The sequence below is a fragment of the Anarrhichthys ocellatus genome, unplaced genomic scaffold, assembly GCF_004355925.1.
Source record: "Anarrhichthys ocellatus isolate YVR2014 unplaced genomic scaffold, GSC_Weel_1.0 scaffold38, whole genome shotgun sequence".
Classification (NCBI taxonomy): Eukaryota; Metazoa; Chordata; class Actinopteri; order Perciformes; family Anarhichadidae; genus Anarrhichthys; species Anarrhichthys ocellatus.
In genome coordinates this window covers 1,975,450-2,000,659 of record NW_022280068.1, presented here as the reverse complement: position 1 = coordinate 2,000,659, position 25,210 = coordinate 1,975,450, and the positions used below count along the sequence as shown (strand labels likewise).

The 25,210-nt window shown below is 39.4% G+C and overlaps 1 long non-coding RNA gene across 1 annotated transcript in view; it reads right to left on the bottom strand.

The window, feature by feature from the left end:
* LOC116394271 (uncharacterized) overlaps nucleotides 1-25,210 on the bottom strand; it is a 413,803-nt gene that overhangs the window by 227,200 nt on the left and 161,393 nt on the right. Inside the window, exon 3 of the long non-coding RNA XR_004213447.1 lies at nucleotides 14,582-14,616. This is a non-coding gene — a long non-coding RNA (uncharacterized LOC116394271). The remainder of the gene's footprint in view (nucleotides 1-14,581; nucleotides 14,617-25,210) is intronic.

The window sequence follows — 25,210 nt, the reverse complement described above, 5'->3', positions numbered from 1 at the left end:
TTTTTTGTGTGTGTGGGGGGGGGCAGGGGGGGGGGGGGGTGTATTACTCATGTTGCAGGGACGTACATCTGTTTACACAGTCATATTGAGGGGACTTGCCTTCCTTTTTGGGGACAAAATGCACATCCCCATGATTTAATCATAAACTTTTAGGGTGAAGACTTGGTTTCAGGTTTAGGATAAGGTAGGGTAATGTAGGCTCAGACTATAGGTGTTCTGGGCTGATTAACCACCATTCACCCCTCCCAACAATGGGAAGGGAAATCTGGTCAAGTGCATTGGTCAGTACTGATGTTTAGCCCATATTATCTTGTAATGTGAGGGGTTTACAGATCCAGTCTCAAACCTCAAGTACCTTTCACAGACTCAAAGCCGCCCCAATAATTTCAAACATGTTTGATATTTAGGAGTTAAAGTCTGGACGATAACGTCACTTCTTTCCAAACGGAACCATGATAGCCAATGAGAGAGGCAAGCCGAAGCAGCTGACGGTGTTTCCAAGCTATGGTAAAGTTCGAGCCTTTGAGGCTAACCTTAGCTAGCATACTACTGTTGACAGATATTAAAACTGACTGACATTCAAATCTCACCTCCAGTTCTCGCTGAAGAATTGAGAACCTGTGTTGACCATGTCTCCCAAGCCTTTTCCTCATCCAGGCTCACTTGTGACACTCGCAGATGTGGCAAGCATTAATCACGCATTAATGTAATATTTTTTTACTCTCCGCCATAAAGACATGTGTGAACGATTACAATTCCCAAAACAGTGTGTTGTGTTACCAGAACGTGATTCAAATTGTGGGCCAGGTAAGCTTATGTTATGATGACGTGAATGTGGGTACCTTTAACAAAAAAATACGTAACACTTAAACTCATTACCCTTTCTTAGTAACTTGCCCAAGACTGGTCATGATGTCTATTTAAAGAATACTTTCATATATGTCAGGGACACACTTAGACTATTGTAAATGTGTACTCGGAATGAGTACGGAATGAAATGATTGATCTGACAACTAATTTTCCGCTTAGTTGATTATTCTAAACTATTCAGTTCCGTCACAAATCAAATTGACAATTTTATTTTAGTTAATTTCATTTTGACAAGCTGTAGGCTGTAAGCTTACATTATACAATGCATTACAAAACAAAACCAAATATGCTACCCTTTGAATAACTATATTGTAGTAGAACAAGGGTATTCAATTAAAATTCAGCGAGGTCCAGTTAGAGAGAATTTCCTCATGCAAAGGTCCGCAGTGTCAAAATAAAGTCTAACTACACTATGATTTAGTCTTATATATATTGAAGTAGCCAACAGTTGTATTAACGTCTGTATGTAGTCAACAACTGACTGTTAAATCAAATGATGAAAGTTAAATTGAATAATATCTCAACAATATTTATTAATAATTACTCTAATAATAAATAAATGTGCATCTTAAAATAAAGTACTTCATTTTAGAAAAAAAATATTTCACTGAATTGCCATGCAGCTTTAAATTCAGTTAATTTAGAAGTGGAGTCAACCAAGAAAACCATCATATTATATTTTCCTCATCTTCTAAAAAGAGAAATGTGTGTGCATGGACTTTATCTGTGGTTATTAAACCACTTGTTTCAGCTCTATTCTCTCTGTTAACATCTTTGTTGGACAGTGAATTCATGTGTTAGGATTCTGATCACATTGGGCTCTTAGATTGTTCATTTTGGATGTGAGTTGGTTTGCTCAAAAGAGTTGTGCTTTCTCTCGTAGTGGTGCTTCACATTGCTGCTTTTAATATTCGTCACGGTCTCTGAACATATGAGACATACTGGTTTTGAACTGTCCATGTTAAGAATGAAAATATAAGAGTCTGTCCATTCTTGGTTAAAGGCTCTGGTCTCTCTGTCCACATTCCTCTTTTTGGAGAACGCCATGTGAAATAACTTCTCTGACTCACGTAATTCTCCTGTTGGGTCACTCTCCTCGTCTCTCTCCCATGTGTGTGTAAATCTCACTTGAGTTGCGATGCAAATCAGAACATATTTGATTGGCTGAGTAGCATCACATGATGTGATTTACAATGCATGTAATTGGTCGGTGTGTTTCCTGGACTGCTGAAATTGTGCCGTAAAGGCTAGAGAAGCTGCGCCGGTTGAAATAGAAGTGCTCCGTCAAAATTCAATAATTCTCAATGCGGTCCGCCTATTAGTTACCCCTGTAGTAGAGTATCAACCCTCTGTTAGCAATCAGAATCAATGGATGTTTTCGTCAAGGCAGCATAAATCGTTACAAACACCGGATCTGTGTCACTGGTCTCTCTCCATGACACTTTGTCAATAGTATTTCTAAAGTAGCAGGCAGACGTCTTTATGAGTGTGTTGAGCAACCGGTGGGTTCCATTTTCATCAATAACATGGCAAAGCAAAAAGATACATAAACTAGCAGATATTTTTTAGGAGGATGGTCTGAGGTCATTTAATGATATACCAGTGTTGGGCCGTCAAGGCCTGCAAGGCCTTCTCTGCTGGCCTAAACAGAATCACAAAGCTATTTCTATTTTATAATTTAATAATTTTTCTTAAATACACTACATGTATTATAATTTATAAAAATATTTTCCCATTATCTTATTTTCTCAATGCAGACGGAGGCCTGCATCCATTCGCAGTTTAAGTGAATGCGGACGATATTGTTGATTGTCATATTCTTCAACCAATCAGATCTTTAGTTTGACATGTTGGGCGTATTCTTTGACGTATCAGAGCCTGCTCGCTGGCCTATAATGACGTCAGCATTAGTGCAGCTCAGTGTCTGCCGCGAGGTGCAGAGTGCGCTGTGATTGGTCAGTGGGCGAGCACGTGACTATCGTGAAACGAAACAGCAGAGGCATGTCGGGTAGTGAATCACATCACGTGACGCAGCTCAGCCAATCAAATATGGGCATTCTGACTGAGTGAGATGCACCATGACACAGGGGGCTGAGACGAGGAAAGACATTGCAGAGCAGTACGTATAATGCTCAAGTTGTGAAAGTAAAATCCTAAGACAATCTCTTTGAGCTTGTCATTAAGGAGTGATGGTGGCTCCCACAGCCAGACCAGCTGAGAACAACTGTCCTCCATGAGCGCAGAAAACATTATATTTTCCGGAATATAAGCTTCTGCATTTTCCAAATGCTCTAGTACTATTCAAACGTATTGCAAGTCTCGTACCGAACGTTACGTACATTTAATACGTACATAATTACAGCCTTAGAAACTGATAATATCTGTGGCGCCATCATTTGGTTATAAGGTGGTATTTCAGCTGCAGGACAACAGTGAAGGCCTTGGTATAAAATGCACTGCCCGCCACTGTGATATACGTATAACCTACGACTTATCTGGGTCATCATTTTTTATTTATCTACAACTAAGATCATCACTCAAAGCATATGATCCTTTGGGATCACATTATCTGCATTCTATCTTGAATACACAAGGGCAAACTAAGGGATTAGTATCAAAACTGTACTCCTTCTTTTCTGTATCTTCTTACAAACCTCTGTATATTGAACAGATCTGGACTAAAGACCTCAAACACCTGACAGGGAATGTGCAATTAGACTGCGATCACATTTAGAAAGATACAGCTGAAACCTCCAAACACCCCAATCATCAACAGATCCATCTCATTTTTTTACATCGAATCTATCTCACACCTAATGAAAATAATTCCCATCACCAATATGTACTCTTTGTACAGAAGGACTTGTTGATTGCAAAACAAGTTTCCCCAAACCTTGACAACTAAAACAGCAATTACTTTTTTCTAGTAATACTGTATGTACCAAAAACGAAATAAAGATAACTCAAAAGGTCATAGGTCTGAATATTCTGCTGTTTTGGGATTGGGATACAAGCAGCAGGGAAAAAGGTAAAACCAGGAAGAAAGTGAAGTGTGATGAGGGAGTCGTGACAAGAGCAACAGCATGTTTGACTCAGACATATTATGTTAATTTCCAGGTTCATATTTGTAAATGGGTTTCTACCAGAACATGCTTGCTTTAATGTTCAAAAAACTCAGTTTTTCTCATATTGTCTGTCGAATATTCCTGCATTCACCTTCTGTCTTTACGTTTCTAGGCAACAGATAGGGTCCAAGTGTACTTCCTGTCAGCTGATGTCATTCACATACTCTGCAACCAGAAATAAACTGGCACACATTTAGAATGTTGACATTTAAAACTGGAAAATGGTCTATATATTGTAAGGTTGTGGCCCCATTAATGGTGGCTGAATCCCTTTAGGAGAAACTACATTTAATCAGTTTCAAATCCTGAGCTGACAAAGTTATATGTACCACCTAATCCAATTACTTATTTACTGCAATCTAATCAGTTAACAAAAGGCCATTCTCACCTTCCCGCAGAGCAGCTAATAAAATCGAATCCATCATTTTCGCTGCATTAAGCATTAATGAATGTTTAAACTGCGGTGCATTTATTGGATCCAGTGTGTTTTATTTTTTTCTCAGCTGTATGATTAACCTGTGTGTGTGTGTGTGTGTGTGTGTGTGTGTGTGTGTGTGCGCGCGTGTGCAGGTGTGTGTGTGTGTGTATGTGTGTGAGATAGAAAAGAAAATACAAGAACGATGAAAAAAAGAAAGAAAGTAAGACATATGGAAATTTTGTGTTTCGATACCTTTTGACAATGAGAAACACAATTAAAAACAGGAAGTATATTGTCTAGCATGTGTGTGTCTGGAGCTCAAATATCAATGCCTCCAGTCAATTTGTGGTGCAATGATTTAATCAATGTGCTCTCCGTAAGGACCTTCATTACCTCTCAAGCAATTTATGATACCATCATGTCACCATGATACCGCACCGTGTGTTTGGGTCTGTCAACGTTCGCTCAGACTATTTATGTGCATAGGGTGTGTAGTAAGTTTACGTCCAGAGTGTATTACAAATTGAGGAAGTGAATCGAATCAATGACATTGATCCAACCAACGATGAGTGTATATGTGCCCTGTTAATAGATCTTTGTGGATATATCATGAGAATAGAATATTTAATAATAGCCTACTCTTTATATACGTACATACATAACTTATCAGCCTAAAGCTCAATTATTCAAATAAGTGCCAATAAATTATTGACAGCAGTTCTCTACCTATCCCTCCATAGTTCCATATCGTGCTGTATTCACAAAGCCCACCCACTTTTGATATAAGGAAAGGTATTCTGAGGCAGCACTATCAACAAGATATTCAACAAGAATACGTCTACAGCCATGCTAGTGGCTCCAAGGGGCTGTGCTAAGCTATACTAAGTCCCATGTTGAAGTTAACCATTCAAGATCTTACTTTAGCGTGTTAGCATGCTTACTAAAGCTAAATAGTACACAGTACAGTCCAAGTGTACCAAATATAATGGCAATCCATCGAAGTACTATTCATTAAAAGCCCAGAAGAAGCAGAAGATACATCAGGGTATCACCAAAGTCAAAGGGATACATTGTCTGAGCAACATGGATATCTATACAAATGTTTGTGCTAATCCATCAAGTAGCCTAGATATTGAGATATTTCACAAGATAAGGGAAATATTTGGCCTGCGGTGACACTAGAGGAAAAGTCAAGTGTTGTAAACTCCACAGTCATTAGGATTCATCCTCTGGCCACTACAGATATGTGGACCTAATTCCATGCCAATCCATGACATTACTGTTGAGATATTTCAGTCTGGACCACAGACAGACAGACATTGCTATACTCAGAGCCTATAGATAAAAACACAGAACCAGCTATCTTGTGTGATAACCCTTGCCTTTTCCTGCCAGTTGGTCATCTGTCATGTTTTCCAAATAGCCAGTGGCAGGGGATTGATCGGGCTAACAAGGAACTGTTCTTTTGCAGGCTTGTGGCATTTTTGAAATTTAGACAAGGATGTTACTTCATCAATCCCCGCTGAAGGACTGTTCCAATGTTGAGGATCCTTTGAATTCCACTGAGAACCTGCTCCTAAAACACCCCAAATTACATTACAGTCATTTAGCAGACACTTTTATCCAAAGCGACTTACAATTCAGATTCTATCACATTTCTACACCATAGGCACAGCTACGGGAGTGTCTTGCTCAAGGACACATCGACATGCGACTAGTAGAGCCTGAGCCTGGGATTGAACCGCCGGTCCTCTGATTGAAGGGCGGCCCTGCTCTCCACTTAGCCACAGTCGCCCTACTAAATTTAATGCGCACAATGCATTTCCTGTTCCCCGGTTAGTAAACAGGGTAAAGAAAATGAAGAAGACACGTGAGAGAAACTAGGGTGCAATTTAAGAGAATTGGGATGCACCAAGAGTGTCTGCAGTTCTCTCCCTTCTCTCGAAGGGAACCATTTGTTTTGTTCACTATGCTATTAAGTTCATTCTTATACCTTGTTTTGCATCTTACAACACCCACACATTAATCCCTCATGCACACTAATACCATTGATTATACTGACATCAACACCCCACATTTTAGTGATCCTTTGTGGGCACCTCAGTCTGCTAGCTTTGTTCCATTTGGAGAAATAATCTATCTTTTGTCAGATGTTCATCATGGCGTGTCTTCTGCTTGTTGTGGCATTAGAGCTGGGGTCATAACACTTGTGTTTCCCTTATCACCCACAGCTAAAGAAGTAAACTTTGAGAAATACCTCTGCAATGACTTCCTACAAGGGTTTACAGGGAAATTGTCGTAGAAGGGAAGAATGCCAGTGGGGCGCAGCTATATGAGAGCATGAAAAACATTTGACGTATTTCTGTCATTTTCTTCAGCATTTGCAAGTTTGTGGAAAAAGCAAAAATCACAAAACAAATAAAGAGCTTGTTTAAAGGAAGTTTGGGAGTGTGATTAAATCAAATGAAAAAGTACATAAAGCTCCAAACTTTCCAACTTTCTGAGTTGGTCGCACCATCACTCGATTTCGTAGCACCCTTTTTTTGTAACAGCATGGTAGTTATCAGTGATGGAAAGAGACAGCACATTTACTGAAGGACTGTACTTAAGTACAATTGTGTTGCTACTTTCTTCTCCATTACATTTCAGAAGGAAATATTATACTTTTTTCTTCACTACATGTATTTATAGTGAGTAAATGAAAATGAAAAAATAGCTCCGTTTGCAGACAGCTACAACATTTAAATGCAATTTACATGTTACTGCATCAATAATAATAATCTATTAAATATAGTATATAGAATATATATAGAATAATTTAACAAAGAAAGGGCCCATTTGGCTGCATAGTGAGTACTTTTACTTTATATTTGAAGTACATTTTCTTGATTATGTACTTACGTACTTTTAGTTGTACTTCAATTTTTAATGCAGGACTTTAACCTGTAAGAGATCTTAGTACTTCTTCCTATAAGCTATTAATCAATAGCATTGGCTCAGTCGGTCTCTCCCTGCCTGCACTTTCAGCATTAGTGGCGCCGGAGTCGGAACCTTTCGTCTCTCCCCACCATCCTCCTCATTTGTCTTTTTTTTTAAAATCTGCTTTTGGAACACAGCTAAATGGATTGTGACGTTATGTTTTCCACCCACTGCGAACATACTGTAAAAACAAGACACGTACGTGCACAACACGCAATAATGCTGTGCAGCAAGTATGGTGCTGTGAAGAGCATGAGCGCGACCCTCCCTACGCATGTGCAACTGCTCAACACTCGCTCATCTAGTTGACTTTTGAGACTTGAGAGGCAAGTTTAGAGCTCTGATATATCGATTGCAACTGAGTCAATTATATTACTCATCAGAACTACCTCAAATAATTAAGCTATACTTGATGTTTAAGCAGTTCATTCTGAGAAAAAGATGGGGATGGTGGAAGCACCATGATCTGCTTCAAATGCTAATTAAAACTATAAGAATAATAATGCCTTTATAGACATAGTAGTAATGTTTTGGCTAGTGTCCATTATCCCAGCACTGCATTACCACTGCTTGCTCTAAAACTACAACTTACATATATGAAGGCAACCTAAGGCATCCATTGCCCGCCTGTTGCGTGGCCTGTTATTAACGATAGCTTGATTGATTTTTTCCCCACCCACATTCCACAAAGACCTAAAACGTAAACTATGTTGGTTGATATCACTGCTGGCTGCGTTGCAACATTACAACCAAAGCTGCGGCCTCAAGTTGCCAGTGCCCTGATGGCATAACAAACTTTCTAATGGTTAGCTGGTTCTGGCTGCGTCACCGGCTAGCACTAGCTTGCTCTAGCGCTGGTTGGCTCTAAAACGGTCAAAGTTATCCATATTCTGACTAGGGGCCTATGTTTCCTCAACTGTCCCAAGTTTTAGCAACTCACTTTGGCTTCAGACTCTTCTGCTGTGCTTTTTAATTGGAGAAGCATGGTTTACTGTACTACAATACTACATAGTGGTCTCTCATCGTGGACATATTTGCGTCAATCTAGCTTTGCTCAGATCATTTTGATCAGCTGGTGGCAGACCTGTTTACAAGCAGGGACGGTCCCCTCCTGGGGGTGGAAATGTTAGCACATCCATGGACCCTCTATGTCCTGAAAGTGTGCTTGACTGCTATGATAGTCGCACAACAGGTGTTTAGGGAAATCTTGTTCTGCCATTGACCAAGGGGGCTCCTCTGATATTTCAGCGGCTAACTCTTGTGTGGCACTGATTATGAGGCAAAGTGGTTGTGTTCCTCAGGTGGTACCAAGACCATTGCCTCGTCAACCAAACTCTACAGGGATGTGACATTGGTAGACACTGCCTGGTTGCTTCACGGTCTCCCAGCTCCTACCATTGTCCTATCATATCTCAGGGATATGACTTTGAATTGTGTCTCACTTGGTGCTAGGTATAACATCTGTGGGGAGACTATCTGGTACAACGCACACACACACACACACACACACACACACACACAAGAGGCCCTCTGAGACGGCAAGCTTAGTTCAGGCTCCACAATATTTCACCCATATTTTTCACTTTGCTCTAGTTTTTAGGGCATCCAAACAAATCAGACACTAATAGCCATTGGCTCGGCGCTCACTGCTCAAAGAGGCAAGCTGAGACGATGCATCACCGAGCAGGCTAAATATCTGACCTGTCGGGGAGCTACAGCCAATGGAGGCACAAGACACATTTTGAGGGGAAACTTTGGGATGGGTCGCCTGTTATCCAAAAAGATGAGGATTTCAACAGTACCAGCTAAATTTAGAGCACTTCATTTTTCAATAGGATGGAAGGTTTTTAATGAAGTTTCTCATGAAGTGATATTTTATTAATCTAATATATGATTAGAAACTTGGATGACAAAATGTACCTGAATCGTACAAAAACAGAAGTCAGAAAAATTATGATTGAAAAAATAAAATAAAATGAAATCTGGAAAGAAACAAAGTGGATTTTAAAGGGCATTTGGCAGGCTTATGCTCACAGTTTTATATATCTGGTGAGTCAGGCTACCGTTAATATAATTAAGATGCCAGAGTGCATTAAAAGAGCATCAAAAACAGACTAACTTAAAAAAAGTGGCCCCCGGCCAAAGACTGTGTAACAAAAAAAAATACCAGTTCTGAGTATGTGTGCCACCGTCTAACTACAGTCTTGCTGGTTCCTGTTCTATTTCTCTGCTGAATTAATAAAGGTGTTTTATAGTGTGTGGTTCCTATCTCCTGAATGTGGTGAGTTCCAAAATCGGTTTGGGTGCTTTGGTGGAGTCTAGATGGGGTTGCCCAATAGTGAAGCCTGTTAGAGGGCTACATACATACCCTTAGAACAGAAGTTACATCTTGTAACTACTATTTATTTTACATGACCAGGTTTCTGATGACTCTTCACCCTGGGAATTGAAAACTTGCATAGGTCTTCAACTTATTAGAACCTGTAACAACTCATTTGACCCAGCAGAGACCACACACCACACAGACACAGCTGAGACAGTTCTGCAACTACCTCTGGGGAAATGGGGGGTGGAATACTGCTGCGATCCCAAGGAGTCTTGTCGAATCAACAGCATCTTAAGAAAAAGGGGGCCAATGACAAAGCACCTTGGCACACAGCAGGCCAATGACAAAGCATCTTGGGACACAGCAGGCCAATGGGATGCCACCTAGTGAGCCACGCAGGAATATTGATCTGATGGAGGGTTTGGTTTCACAGTTGGTGGGACCAAATACAGAGAGAAAGGCAGCAAGGACAATGAATCCCAATATTTACCCTTGCAGTTGGACAATTGACTACTTCTGTTTTAGTAATACATGTGTCCACCCTGCCCAAGTACCAATCATGGCTTTTGGTCACTAGTGATTTTTTAAAAATTTAATATTTTTAACATCAAGCACAGTTGTTTAAGGCAGTGGTTCTTCAATGTTTTAGTAATTTAGTTCTGACCTTTAAACATATGTGCAAACACATGCAGTACACATATATTCAAGATAATGGTTTTGAAAGTATACCTATGCAGAGATCAACTGCCGTCTTTAGTCCAGAGTAACATGGCGCGGGCCTCATCAAGCTATACAGTCTTTCACTCCTTATACACAGATATGTATATATTGGTCCAATCAGTGGTGGGCCGTCGGGGCCAGCAAAGCCTTCTCTGCTGGCCTAGACAGAATCACAAAGTTATAGCTATTTTATCATTTACAGGTTCAAGTTGATCACTACTAACACTGCCTTTGAGGTTATTATTTTTATAAACTAAACTTTCCATTGTATGCTGTTTGAGCTGAAACAAGTTCACCAAGTGTTCTTAGAAATTAGTCCTGATTATTAAAAGTATATGAATGGACTCTCAAGACACTTTGGGTTTAGTATATTTCTGTTTTGAGCTGATTGGTTATTTTGTAGTCAGTGGAGTTCAATCAAGTTGTTTAACTTCTTTAAGTTGTTTAAAGAGTTTGTCAGGTATGTGTGCAGTCAAGAGAAAACTTCATCAAAACTTTAGTTGAATGGATTAAGGTGGATAGTTTTTTTATAGCTTTTCATTTTAAAATTGATAGTCGTGCATAAACGGATTTAAAGGGAGACTGCAGCAGCGTGGTTTTGGACTTTGATCAAATAAATAAAAACTTATGTGAGATCAGTTCACAGCCTACTTAGCCGAAACAAAAAGAGATTATTGTGAAAGGGATGTACCTCAATAGCCAATGAGAAATGCATAAATGAAAGTGAAGACCACCAATAAACAAAGAGCTAAGTTAAATCGGACTCCCTAGCCAGTTAGGAGCTTGAACACAGCACGGTCAAGGTCTGAAATTAACTTTTTTCACTGCCTGCCACACGAATGTGCATGCAAAAATATACCATCAATTTCTTTCGTTTCATGCAGAAAATATTTAGCTTGGTAAGCAGACACATTATTCATATTCACTGTCTTTTAAATTGCACTTTTGTGTTTGAGAATCACAGGAGAGCTCTCAGCGTATCCAGTCAGTCTTTATCTTGCTTGTCCGCATAAGTGTCTGTGTATATAGTTTGGTTAGCAGTTGATATTGTTGATAGATATTTGACAGCAACAACACTAAAAACTAAGCCAGTTTATGAATATGTGTGTATGAGTGAATGTTGACATGCAGTATACAGCGCTTTGAGTGGTTGGAAGACTAGAAATGCGCTGTAAAAGTCCATTTAATATGCTCTAAACTGAGATTCACAAATACCACATGGTGGAAATTATATAGCAGTCTGTCTGGACTCAAGGTAGAACCGCACTTGGACATTCTTAGGGTGCGGATCACAATGTGTTGTTATTTCAGGTGTGGTTGATGGAAGAAAATCACTACCCTGGTCTTTCCACATGTGGTCACTAATTACCATTAGTAGACCTGCCAGTGCCGTCTGGAGAGAGGTTTGTCCTTTGGAGGATAATCATGCTACGGTTTAATTTTAGCTCTAAAAAGGGCATTTGAATGCAGAAGAACATAATGGTACATAATGGGTGGTCCTCTTTACCAAGCGTCTGATGTGGAACTACTTCTGTATTCAAGTGCTTTTGGAAATATCACAGACATGGTTTGTTGGAGAGCCCTCCCTACAATGTATCGTTTCCTTACAATGTATCATTTCCCTTTGCCATCCCTGTTTATCTTCACCATAACACACACTTGTAGCACATCTTTCCACTGAGCCCTGCACTAATGAATTTGTTTTGCAAAGATTTCCGACTCTTGTGCTACATCGGTAAGAATAGCAATGTCCTCATTTAAGGAAACATTAGACACATATTCCAATTTATGGATGCAGGCCTTTACCTTGCTTATTTTCAGGTTCCCTGGCATTAAATGTGTCCATAAAACTCTATTTTTTTTCTTTATGAAATAACAATGAATCAAATTACTACATGCACTCTAAACGTTGTTGGCCAAATAAATAATCAAATCATTTCTAAGTGGTGATTTAGACTGAAAACAGTCCTGCGTTAAAACAAAGCAGGAGGCTATGTTGGTGGGAGCGTGTTGTTTAAGATACGGGAAAACAATGAAAAACAATCCTGAAATCCAGTTGGGGTAACAGATTCATGTGTTTAACGCCTTATCAGACACTAAAACACAGAACAACAGTTTTTAATACTCACAGACAGGATTTTACAGCTCAAGTTATCACAGGTTATCATGGTGTGATACAACTTTTTATCTTTCCTGGAAAAACAGAAATGCGCCATTCACATCACAAAGTAAAAATGTGGCTGGCCACCACAGCTCCTTGCAGGATGGTGTTGCATTGGGAATCATTGCTATCACCATTATCATCGGTGCCCTAATGCATGGTGCAGCATCTCTTGTGTTGACAGCAGCTTGTTCTTTTGCTAGCAGAATCATACGTTAGTTCATTTTTCACATGGTACATTTTCAGTAAAAAATATTTTGTCACTTGAAGGACTATTTTTCGCATTTGTTTCTCTCATCTTTGATTTATAATCTCAGTGAAAACTACAGTTTGTTTTTCTCAAAAAATGATGAGTCACTTCTTGTAGATATGCTATTTTACTATCAGAGAATTTTTTTCTTTTGAGTTTCATCTCATTAAAATCTCTAGAATATTACTCCCCTTCCCCGCATCTGTTTTATTTAACTTTTGCCTTCAATGTACCTGATATGCTGTTGTATATATTATTATTATTTTCATTTGCCTTTGTGATGGATGGGACTAAAATAGATTGAGAGGGCAGTCATGTAATATTTTACAGCAGTAATCCTGACAATTGAGAAAATAACACATTTATAAAAGAAAAGGTTTGAAGACAAAAATATTGTAGAAATAGATTACTTGTTAAACAAATCAATAACTCAATTACCCTTTTTTCCCTACAACCAAAGAAAAAGCACGTCTTTAGAGAAGGATTGTTTTGTTGAGCTCAGTGACTTTGTGCTACCATGGTGAAGACATGGAGAGCATCGAAGGCTGAAAGAAAGCCCTGGCACATCATCAGAAATCTTTCTTGTCAGGCTGCAAATGTCAAGTGGACTTTCAGTAGACTGCTGCATTTCTAATTCATTTCCATGTTATTAACTTAAATGCCAGACTTGGCACATGTATGTGTGTGCATTTGTGTGCTCCTGCCTGTATGTCCTCAGTCCAAAGACTGACAGACAATCTGTTCCCATCATCCACCCTCATCATGGCAGATGCTTCTTTACTACTTAAGTGTACTGACCTGAACTTTAGAAGAAGGATGAAAGGATGCTCTTATTGTTTAACGTATATGTCAGATAATACCAGGGATTACTCAGGGATTGCTTGCTGTCTGAATCACCATACTCTCCTATACATTAAATCTCTTGCGTACATTATTAGAAAACAAAGCATTTTGCTCCCATGCAGCACTGAAACATTCTAATATTCAGTACATATGTTTTATGGTGAACGTGTATGATACAGAATATCAATTCTAGTAGGTAGAAGAAGTTTGGATAAAGATAGCTTTACTTTCAGAGTAAAATCCCAAAGCATATCTTGACTTTGCTATGATCTGTAGTGAGTGGAAGTTCACAAAGAATGGATTGCTGTCGCTGATAGCATCATAAATTCCGACTCACAAAATGTAATGTGCTAGTAATAATATTGCCCAAACAGGTATGCGGCTGAGTAAAATTAGCCATTTTTACTGCACCTAGTTGCAATTATCCATGAGGAAAAGTGTAAATGCGCTGGAGGCCACGACACACTGAGTCGATTCGGGTGATATCAAACAGGCGCAGGTTCTCGGGCTCATTTAACTTTGCTTCTGTCATTTTGCCCATGTACGCCTCTGTGCCAACTTGATTTGCTGACATACACACATCGCGTGTGCTTTTGATGCATGTTAGTGCATATGAGCTACTGCCTATTCTATTATGTCAAAGCGCTCGTCACAATGCAGACATCCAGTCCCACATTAGTCTATTTGTGTGTCAATATAGGTTTCCTTTTGAATAAAAGCAAAGAAAAAATAGTGTGCATGTGTGTGTGTGTGTGTGTGTGTGTGTGTGTGTGTGTGTGTGTGTGTTTGTGTGTGTGTGTCTGTGTAACACCATAGAGAGCAAGAAAGAGAACAAGGGCACGAGGAAGGGAGAGGGAAAGAAACAGATCACAGGTATTGATTTTCTTACTTTTAGTGGAGGTGATAAGGCAGACAGGGATTTACCTGGTGGGGAGAGAGCAAAAGAAAATGTTGTAAGAAAACAATGAACACATACACGTCCAGTGGTAGAGCTTGCTGTGGGGTATAGCAGTGACAGTTGAATTATGGATTTATTTAATGTGGTGGACAGAGAGAGAAGGCGAGAGTCAGCTGGGCTTAGCTTTACAATCACATTGTCAAACTGACATACTACACACGTCCACACACAGGCATCACAGCATTCCCTTTAAAGTCCTTACATGTGTTTGTGTAACAGATACACAGAGGGCCAGAAACAGACCAGGAGCTTGTGCACGTTTTCACTATCCCCTCTAAAATGTGATGTATATCCAGGTGCCTCTTATCGAGCTGTTAACCATTGGGTGTCATGATGAATGTCAGACTGGAGTTTTAAGGTACAATAAAATGATTTACTAGGAAAGTTCAGTGTCAGAGATGCATCCAGGATAGGATACTCTGAACTGTCCAGCATGCACTGTGTGATGGGAAGGGTACCAGGTCAATACATACAGAATACTAGAATGTAACATTAGATTTTCCATTTCACAGGCGTGTCAAACACACAGACAGAGCCAGCCAGTCGATCAGTGGTTGTGACTCTAGGACCACGACCTAGTCATAAACTTTACAGAATAATAAAGTTGTTGCTGTTTTTTGCTCCAACAATTGGCGGTCCCTTGATGAGTGATTTGCATTTAGTGAAAATGTGTGTATCACAAGGCTCCCAGTGGGCAGGGGTAAGACGCATGGCTTCCATCGGTGTATGAATGGGTCAAGTCAACCAAAGATATTATTCTGTGATTCCTCAAATGTGTTGTTATGGTGACTAGAACAGTGTTTGTCACAGGATTTTGTGAGACGACAATTATACCCTCTACGGCTCGCCTGTAAGTTAAATGCATCTTTGAGAGCAAAATCAGGATAGATCTATGAAAAACGTTGTGCTCCTGTTAACAATGCTGTGCTCTTGTTCTTGCTGTGGTGGAATGTAACTAAGTATATTTAGGCTACACAAGTACTGTACTGAAGAACAATTTTGAGGTACTTGTACTGAAACTTAAGATTTTATGTAACTTTATACTTTTAATTCACTACATCTCAGAGGAAGGCCAGAGTAGTCTAATTTATTCTACTTTGCAGATTCAGATTCTTAATACAAACCAACTAAAAAACTATGATGTATTATTAAGTAGTTTATAGCTTATTATTTAGTATATAAAGTAGTTAGAATTATATCCACCTTTACCAGCTGAAACAATAAATGTGATGAACAAATGAATGCATCAATAATTATAATTATAAATACCATAAATGTGTTATTTGAAATGGGCCATCCCGCATAATGAGTATCCTTTACAATACTTTTGTACTTTTACTTAAGTAACATTTTGAATGCAGGACCTTCACTTGTAACAGAGTATGTTTACACTGTGCCAGAGTAAAGAACTTAATCATAAAACCAGTGGTTGTATAAACATGTATGGTGATGACTCTGCAAAACAGTCACACTCACAAAGCATGGTAAAAGAGAGTCCTATTTTAAAACTGGTCTGGTGGATTGCCGACATTGCAAAAGACTGCATTCTGTGGACAGTCTGCCCCAGTTAACAGACTCAGAGGGAACAGGGAGCTCCGTAAGTTCAAGGGAAGCGGCTAAGTCCGGGAAACGGGTGCTGTAAAGCTGACATGACCAGAGCCGCGAGACACTTTCACTTTCCAAGCCAAACCACTCCCGGTCGCTGCACACCGCTAGAGAGGAAATGCGCGCAGAGAGAGCCAGCAAACCCAGCTGTTGAGAAGTGTAAAAATCTGTCTGGGTCATTAAGAAAATGTGGCAGGACAAAATAGACCGCCACAGTGACATTTGTTAAGTGTTACAAAAGAATGGCCAGCGTTGACTTTTGTTTTCACATGAGACACGAACAGCGGTGAATGTCCAGTGTTTGTTTGTCTCAGCAAGGATCCGTAACGGATCCGCCTGGGCCACATCACGGACGGAGGAGACATTCTAGGTTGCTGCATCTTTAGTAGGCCCCTTCTAACCCATATCTATGAGGCTGGTAACCGCTGATAACACACATAGGCTGGTATCACTCGAAGCAGGAGCTGTCCAAGCAGCTCCACAATATCAATATAACTTTTCATTATTTAAGAAAAATGTCCTGTTTTCAATTTGTGACATCGATCAATACAACATTTTCATATTCTTATTGTAAGGGGCAGGGTAGTTGCTGGAATCTACATTCCAGCCAGAAGGCTCCACCCACTCCTTTAGGAGAGCATTGAGATCAGGTGTGGGAAGAGACATACCTGATCCTGATCTCCTCATCAGGGAGGTGAACAAAGGGCAAGGAGGGAAACTGAACAGGGGGAACATGCAGCAAGAGGAGAAGAGTGGCTTCTCCCTAAGATCTCCAGGGTTGAAGATCATTAAGTCGGCTAGCGGCCCGGCTGATATAGTTTAGTTTGTGTAGTTGATTGATAGAGCTCTGGACTGAGCTAGGTTTCCTGTTGTTTTGTCTTTGTTGAAGTTTGTTTGATTAAAAACCTGTAGAACTGACTCTGCCTGTGATTGCTGCGCTGCCACTCATTTCTGTGTCCTCCGTACCGTCCTGTTACATTATGTTCTTTGCTTGTGTGAATGCATTCATCAAACTCTCTTAACTTAACTGTACAAATTTGTCGTAAATGGCTCGTTTCAGGCAGTTCGAATGCCAACTATTGTTGAGTGTGCATTTGATCATTAGCTTTTGATGCTTCTAAAATCTGTTCTTCTCCATTTGTTGTTTCACTCACAAAAATGTCAAACTGTAAAGCTTCTAGTTCTACTTTTGTAATTTAGCAGAAAGTGAATAATTTAGCAGTGTCAGAGGACCTAAAACAACAAGAAAATATTAATGGTGTGCCTACAGCTGCCAACCCCATCATAGCAGAGCTGTACTGAAAGGGTTTATCATAAAGAATGCTAAAAAAAGCAAAGCTGTTGAGGTGTGATGTTAGACGAGAAATAATTCAATTCAATTTATTTTGTATAGCCCAAAATCACAGATTTGCCTGAGAGGGCTTTAGAATCTGTACAGCATACGACATCCTCTGTCGCGTGTGTACTCCCTCTCATCGGGACTGGAAAAAATTGGATGATACTGTACAGCAACCTGGATAGGGGGACTAAATATAGAAATAAGCTAGTAACTAAATGTGGTCTTTTCCTATTTTTTTAATTTAATTTTAATCCGTGGTACCTAATATAAATAAATTTAATAGACTAGATAGCCTGCGGAAGGTGTCGGAGTAAGAGAATTATTCAGCCATGACTGAAATGTATACATATTTTCCCCTTGCAGGTTTTATCTGTAGGTGACTTGGTTGTCAAGGTCTGAACCTCTTGTGAATTGTTTTTGTACCTCTGTGCGTATATATTAAAAAAATATGAGCTTGTACATGCCATGCAACAAACCTGTAGCAGTGGTTCTTGCGTGAACCCCAATGCATAATTCAGCCAATCGAATGGATTGTATAGTTTTATTTAGTTGACAGTAGAGTTTCTTAACCTATAACTGAACATTTCCCCCAAAACAAAATGCAGAGATGTCACTCTGATCAAACTATAGTGGCGAGTTTGGTCTTCTTATCACACCTTTGTTGTGATGTAGCGTGGCTTTACTGACACATCACACTGTGTGTGCACCAACCATGTGTCTTTGTGTATTTGAACCTATTTCATATTTAATACAGCATTGAATTTTCATCTTCCGTTAAATCTGGAAGAAAGGTGCATGCAAAAATGTGTGTGTGTGCGTGTGTGTGTGTGTGTGTGTGTGTAAACCAGCAGGATAGCAGTCTAAGTAGCCTTGGGATACAGTGTGTGAGAGCAGATAAGAATAACACACAAACACACCGTTGGATTAGACATATTATTTTGTTACCTTGAAACAAACACAAACCCAGCCACACACACACATAAATACAGTGTGGGTATTTGGCACCACACACAATAAAACAGGTATATATACACACTTTTAAACTCTCCATTCAATTACCTTCAAACACCTGCACAAACAAATACACACATCAATAAATCTACAATGCCCAACTCTCAGCTTGATACTCTACAGAGTACACATCCTGTGTGTGTGTGTGTGTGTGTGTAGGGGTATGTACATGTATGTGTGTCACATGTGTAATTAATGCAGTGTGTCTGCACATTAAGAGATGTACATGTGAGTGTATTTGAGGTATACTGTGGTATATTTGACCGAAATACAAAGCTTGTGTTTCAGTGTGTTTTACTATGGAAATCCAATCAATGAATATGATTGGATTTCTGTATTCTGTATTTCAAAGTATTCTCATCTTTGATTGACGAAGTCAAAACTATGATATGGGGATTGACTGGTTCTTGTTTTAAATGATTGAGGCCAGTGCTTGTTGTTGTTATATGGTGCCATTCATGCCAGATCTCTGATTGGCTGGTTGCTGTGTGATGTAGTAGAGCTAAGGGCTGTGATTGGATGGTTCTATTTATTTATTTATTTTTTAAACCAGGATAATCCCATTGCGATTTTGAATCTCATTTACTAGGGGGTCCTGGCCAAGATGGCAGTGTAAAAGCACCACATAAAATTACAAATAACCTAAAAAACAAAACAGCAAAAATTGTGTTAGTGATGCAGCTCTCCTAATTGTAGACCAAAGATGGTGTCATCATATATGGTGTTCAGCAGCCGACCCAAGACTGTAGGTTTGCTTTTAGAGGTGCTGGAGGAACAAAGAATCAAACTAACAATTTATTGTTGTATAAAAAATGAAATGCTATAAAAAATCTATACGACTTTAAATGTCTTTCTTTGAAAAATGATTAACTCAGATGAAAGTTACCACCATTTTTATCAAATCAGAGCTTCAAAAGTAACCCTGGAGAAACAGCCCACACCTGATCGCCAGTTCAGCAGTCACATGAGCATTAACTCAATGAAAACCATGTTTAAATGTATAGTACAAAAATAATTATTCCTTCATTATTCTTTGACATAAGGCTGTTCTACATACAAGTAAATATAGCATCTGTGAAAACTTGGCTAATGATAACCTAAAATGTCTCTTAGGTACTACACAAGGTCTTAGAGGTGTTTATGACTCATACCATTACAGTCTACAGGAGAACTTATGATTGTATGGGGTTATATGAACCAAAAGTGTCAAAATAGTACAGAATGTCTGCACTTGTGTTTAGAGGTGGGTTGAGGAGGACGGAGGCAAGTTAATCTTAGCACTATACCACCTACTCAACAGGATTACCATTTCACTGGCGCAAGGTCATTATTTGTGCTGAAATAAAAATGCTGCTCACAATATTGTGTTTCATAGATACGTCTAGGTCTGAAGCCTGTTAGTGGCCCCTAGAGGCTGCCATATGTATTACACCCCACGATACAAAAGAAAATAAATACATGCTGACTGTTTTTTTTTTTTTTCCTTATAGTTTTATCCGCAGTTATTGTTGGGCTCGGATAACCTTGTCATGGACCAAAGTGTTGGTCAATATAACATTTTTCTCCTGATGGATTTCTAGAGTATATGTCAGGGGGTCATTGATATCATTGCGTCTCATCTTTTGGAGACCAAAATGATCAAAATCAAATTTCTTGTGCGGAAGACAACATGTTGCTATGGACGAAAAGAGACCAACAGGGTGACCAGGAAACATAGACAGCTTTGGCCCTAACCTGGGCATAATCTCAACCTGACAGCTACATTTTTTTTCTGCCACAGATTCTGGACATCATGCCGTCATCCATCCTTCCGTTTATCAATTCTGGGCTGTGTATATAGACAAAAACATCACACTTAAAGGCAATTCAGAGTTCCAACTCAGCTAACTGCAGGTCTTTGAAATGTGGGAGGAACATACAAACTCCACACACAAAATGGGTTCCAACCCCAGACCTTCTTGCTGTGAGGCAACAGTGTACTGATAAATAACATGAGAGCATCAGAGTTCACTGTTTTTGATCTGAGGCTTAATAGAGTTAGATTACACAGCACAACAGTGACCCTGAGCACAGAAGTATTCTACACAAGAAGGGCTCAAATGGGTAAAAATTCACGGGTGGTATGATCTACTTTTGCTCTCATTTAACTTCTACCACATGGTAATTTCTACGTTTTTCATGAGGGGAAAGGTTTTTAATATTATTGTGTTATACAGTATGTCCATTCAGATTGTATTTATTTATCAATAGGAATGAAATAAATTACTGGGAGAAATTACAACAAATCTAGGCGAGAAAAGAAAAGCAATGATTTGTATTTGATCATATGTAGGACGTTTTGCTGCACTGTAGGTGATGAAAGCATATCCTTATTATTAAGTCAATGAATTGTTTATTATACAACAAAGAAAACCAGAGCATATATGATTATTTGACAGAGGACAGTGTAGAAATGAGAGAGAGATGCAACAAAGGTACCAAAGGTAGAATTTAACTCGGGACGTTGCCGTTACATGCGCTGTAACCACTTGGCTATGTCACTCCGGCCATGATCACTTTTCTGACAGTACAGTAAAGCTAAAGCCAAAGGTTTGCAGACCTGACACCATCATAAACTTCTACAACAGACTAATGCAGGCAGCTGCAACTAACCACATTAGGCTTGGTGTTCAGTACAGATTACAATCATCACATCTTGCCCATTACTTATGTGTGTGTCTACGTGTGTGAAGAAGACAGAGACATCTCCCCGTCGGTACATTGTTTTGTGCGTGACAGCACCTTTTGTACAGCTTGGCGTCGGACGCTACTCACTGTATAAAAGGGGTGGGCAGGGAGCAGAAAAAGAGAGAAAGATTATAGTCGGAATGATTTCCACAGGCACGGAGAAGATGAAGACAATAAAAACTGGGTGGAAAAGACTAAACTGTACTGAGTAAGACACATACATACACACACCAAATAATCAGTAGGATGCCATCTTTCGATGGAGAATAGAGTGAGAGAGATGTTTATATGAATAGAGGGAAATATAATCCCCACATCTATTACTGGACACTGTTTATCTGATATTAAAAATTTCAGCTTTTCATGTATGCCCTTAAATTTAGTCAGTATTGCTGTAAAAGACAAAATTTCAAAAAATTTACTAAAACCTACACAACAGGATAGCCTCAGAGTACAGATACATAAACAAGTGTATTATGAGAATATGCTTAATTGCATCATCTTTCTCATATTGTCTAAATGCGTCTGAATGAGTTTCTTCACTAATACCCTGCTGTCAAAGATTAACAAACAGAGCAATAGTGTTATGTGGGAAGAACAATAGAGACAAGAAGAAGGGCAATGATTTGTTCAAGCTTAGTTCAATCCCTGGCAGCAGTGATTCCTTGATGTGACTGATGACACTTGGTAGTATTCACCAGTGGATCATATCCTTCACACAGAACTAGTGACACCAACTGGTTGGTCTGTCTACACTATAGAGGTGTACTATCCAAAGAGCCATTTTGCCCTATTTTCCACCAAATAAAATCGTCTGGAGCCGCAAAAGCTATTTGATACCTCAGCTTATAAAGTTTTATATATGTTATATTGTAGATACAAATGATGTTGTATTTATGAAATTGTAGAACAAGAATAAAGACATTTCATACCATTTTATTGCTATTTTCAGTGACAGTATCACCTCAAACTCCAATATAAGAGGTGTTCCCTTTGAAAGATTGTCCATTGTGCAAAAAATTCAATAAAAATAACCGTTATTTATTTCCATGATATTTTTTGTCAAAGCCTGAGGCCATGTCCACACTACTCCATTTCCATTTGAAAACGCATATGTTTTGCTACGTTTACACTGAGCGTCCACTCTACGCAGGCGTTTTCAAAGCACTGAAAAGGCTCCCAAGGATGGATAATAACTCCGGGGTTGCTTTGTCGTGTGGACGCCATAAATGCATACATTTGGAAACGATCACGTGTTCACTACTTGATTGGTTCTTAGCAGTCACGACGTGTCCTTCCCTGATTCATCACGCCCATATCACGTGACCCTTTACCGTAAAATCATAAAAAACAACATTGATAATCGAACTACTACCAGGTTAATTCAACATGGACAACTGATTACAGGCGTTGCTGACCTTGTTGTCTTTACTAGCAGCTGTTGTTCAGTTAAAGTCTGCATTTCTGCAGAGGAAGCAGCTGTTAATGGAGCGATTAGTGAGCGGCGTGTCCAGTGGCGTTATCAGACCTACGGAGCGGACGTCTATAGTCACGGTTAGCGGCTTTGGGGAGGACGGACACAAAACGGAAGACTTTCCTTTTCTTATTAATGCTTATTTTGTTCTGCACAACTATTATGAAGTCCGCAGATCAAATGTAAAGGAACAAAAGCAGTAAATGCTCTCCAGTAGGACAGATAGTTAAGCCACCAGCAGAGCTATGAGTGAGAACAGACAACAACAAAACCGAGAGGAAACAAGTGAGAGACGTGTGTTGAACACATTTATGGACCCATAATCTAGTAAACTTTTATGTGTAAGTGTTCATTTTAAAGTAAATGTGATTTGAGAGATATAGAGCAAGACCCGCAGCGCTGTAACTAAGTCTAAAAAATATAACGTCAAACTTTCCACGAAATGTGTCTGTTTGAGTTTATAGAGGAATATTTTAGAGAAGATCATAAGTCCTTTTTAAAGACTAATTTATTGCTCTGTTTTTACTCTATTTTTTTAACTTAGCAACCAATCTACTTCCTGTTTACATCGCCACCCACCCGCATGCCCAGTGTATATGAATAGTCACGTGATATTCGTTTTCATAGTTTGGTTAAAATACATAAACACAAGCACTGGAAGATCCAATCAACACTAAAGTGTATGTCATACAAGACAGCCAATAGAGTGAAGATGAATATAGATCAGCAAGTGTGGTGATCATCAAATAGGCCCTCAGCCACTCACATCACTGGTCTCATAGCTCTGAAACAGCTGTACCAATCACAGTTAGACATAAAAAATGACAGCTCTGCAAACGGAAAGCTTCACCTCGTGTCTCGAACACACACATCACCAAAACTTAACATACTGATATTCTAACTTTCTCCTGCCTGTTGATTATACCATTTTTCTAGGTGCATTCTCAATACTTGAAAACCGTAAGTGTACTTGTACAAAAAGTGTATACATATTTAAAAATAAATGTGCAAGAAAGATTGAAAAAAGTAAGGTATCTCTGGATTACATGAGTTACTGTGTGTAACACAGTAAAAATACTAAAGCATGGCAGAAAATGTCGGGGACGGGGAAGACCAGGTTTGAAAATAATATTGTAACTATGATTACATACTAGCATAGTTAGCTGCTTTGTATGATTACGTGCTGCACCTCATTGCTATTTGCTTTACTTGTTCTGAAACTGGCGGGGGTATGATGAGAACTGATTAACCACATGAAGCAGCAAAAAGGATGAAGTGCTTAAAGAAGTGTGATCAGCAGCATCAGATAACTTTTTTATTTAAGGGACTCACTGGAATCAGTCATTCAAAAGCTTGACATAATGTTGATTAAAACTCAAGTGAGAACAGAATACCATCATGCACAATAGTAAAAAAAAACAAAGCGATTCGTACATTTTCTGAAAATGTCAACATGTTTACAGGAATTTGTTACAAATTGATGGGAACATTCCAACACATACACAATGGTACTATAGTATATAGCCCCCTTTACAAATAAAACCAGGAGTCCCTAGTGAGATGGATTTTTCTGAAAAGAAAAGGACAGAGGTACGAGATATAAATGCCTACTGTATTTGTTCCCTCAGCTGTGTAACACTTCATTTTATTTTTTAACCTGGGCCACAGCTCTTAAAGAAGACAGGATGGGCCAGCAGGACTTTGATGCAGTTTTCCTACAATGTAGCATGGCTAACATGTGAGGTAATACATTCCTGTTCAACCTAATGTCTTTTTTCTCCACTGTGGTAGACACACCTTTACAAATTAGTTTCTTAAGTTTTACCTGTACACACAAATAGTCAATACCCTGGTAAGCTATCTTCAATTAAGTGAATTGCTGAGTGGTGAGAAAGTTATTTCTCAAGTCATCACTCTGAAGCAGACATGAGAAGAAGCTTGTAATATTCCTCAAAGGGATGCAGCAAAGGAGTCATTTGACTGCCATGCTGTGTGAGGGAGCAGGAGAGGTGTCCTTGGATGGCTGGATGGGGAGGTAGAGGACGTTTGTTTGAACAGCCAAGAAACAGAGGAGGTGACACCGAGGGGGGTCGGACACACCGGGGCTGGTAATAGGGGAGGTGTTTGTGTGTAATCTAAGTCGACTTGAAATGATGTGGCATGTATAGCGAAGACAGTAAGAGAAAGAACGATGGGGAAAAAGAGAGAGATAAAAGGGGGAATGAGAGAGTGTGAGGGAGATAAACATGGGGGAGGGGGGGGAAGACAAATAGAGAGACAAAAAGGAAAGATGGAGGGCAGATGATGAGGCCCCTCCGATGAAGATGCCATACCCGAACAGATGCCAGCTGTTCCTCTGTGTGTGTGTGTGTGTGTGTGTGTGTGTGTGTGTGTGTGTGTGTGT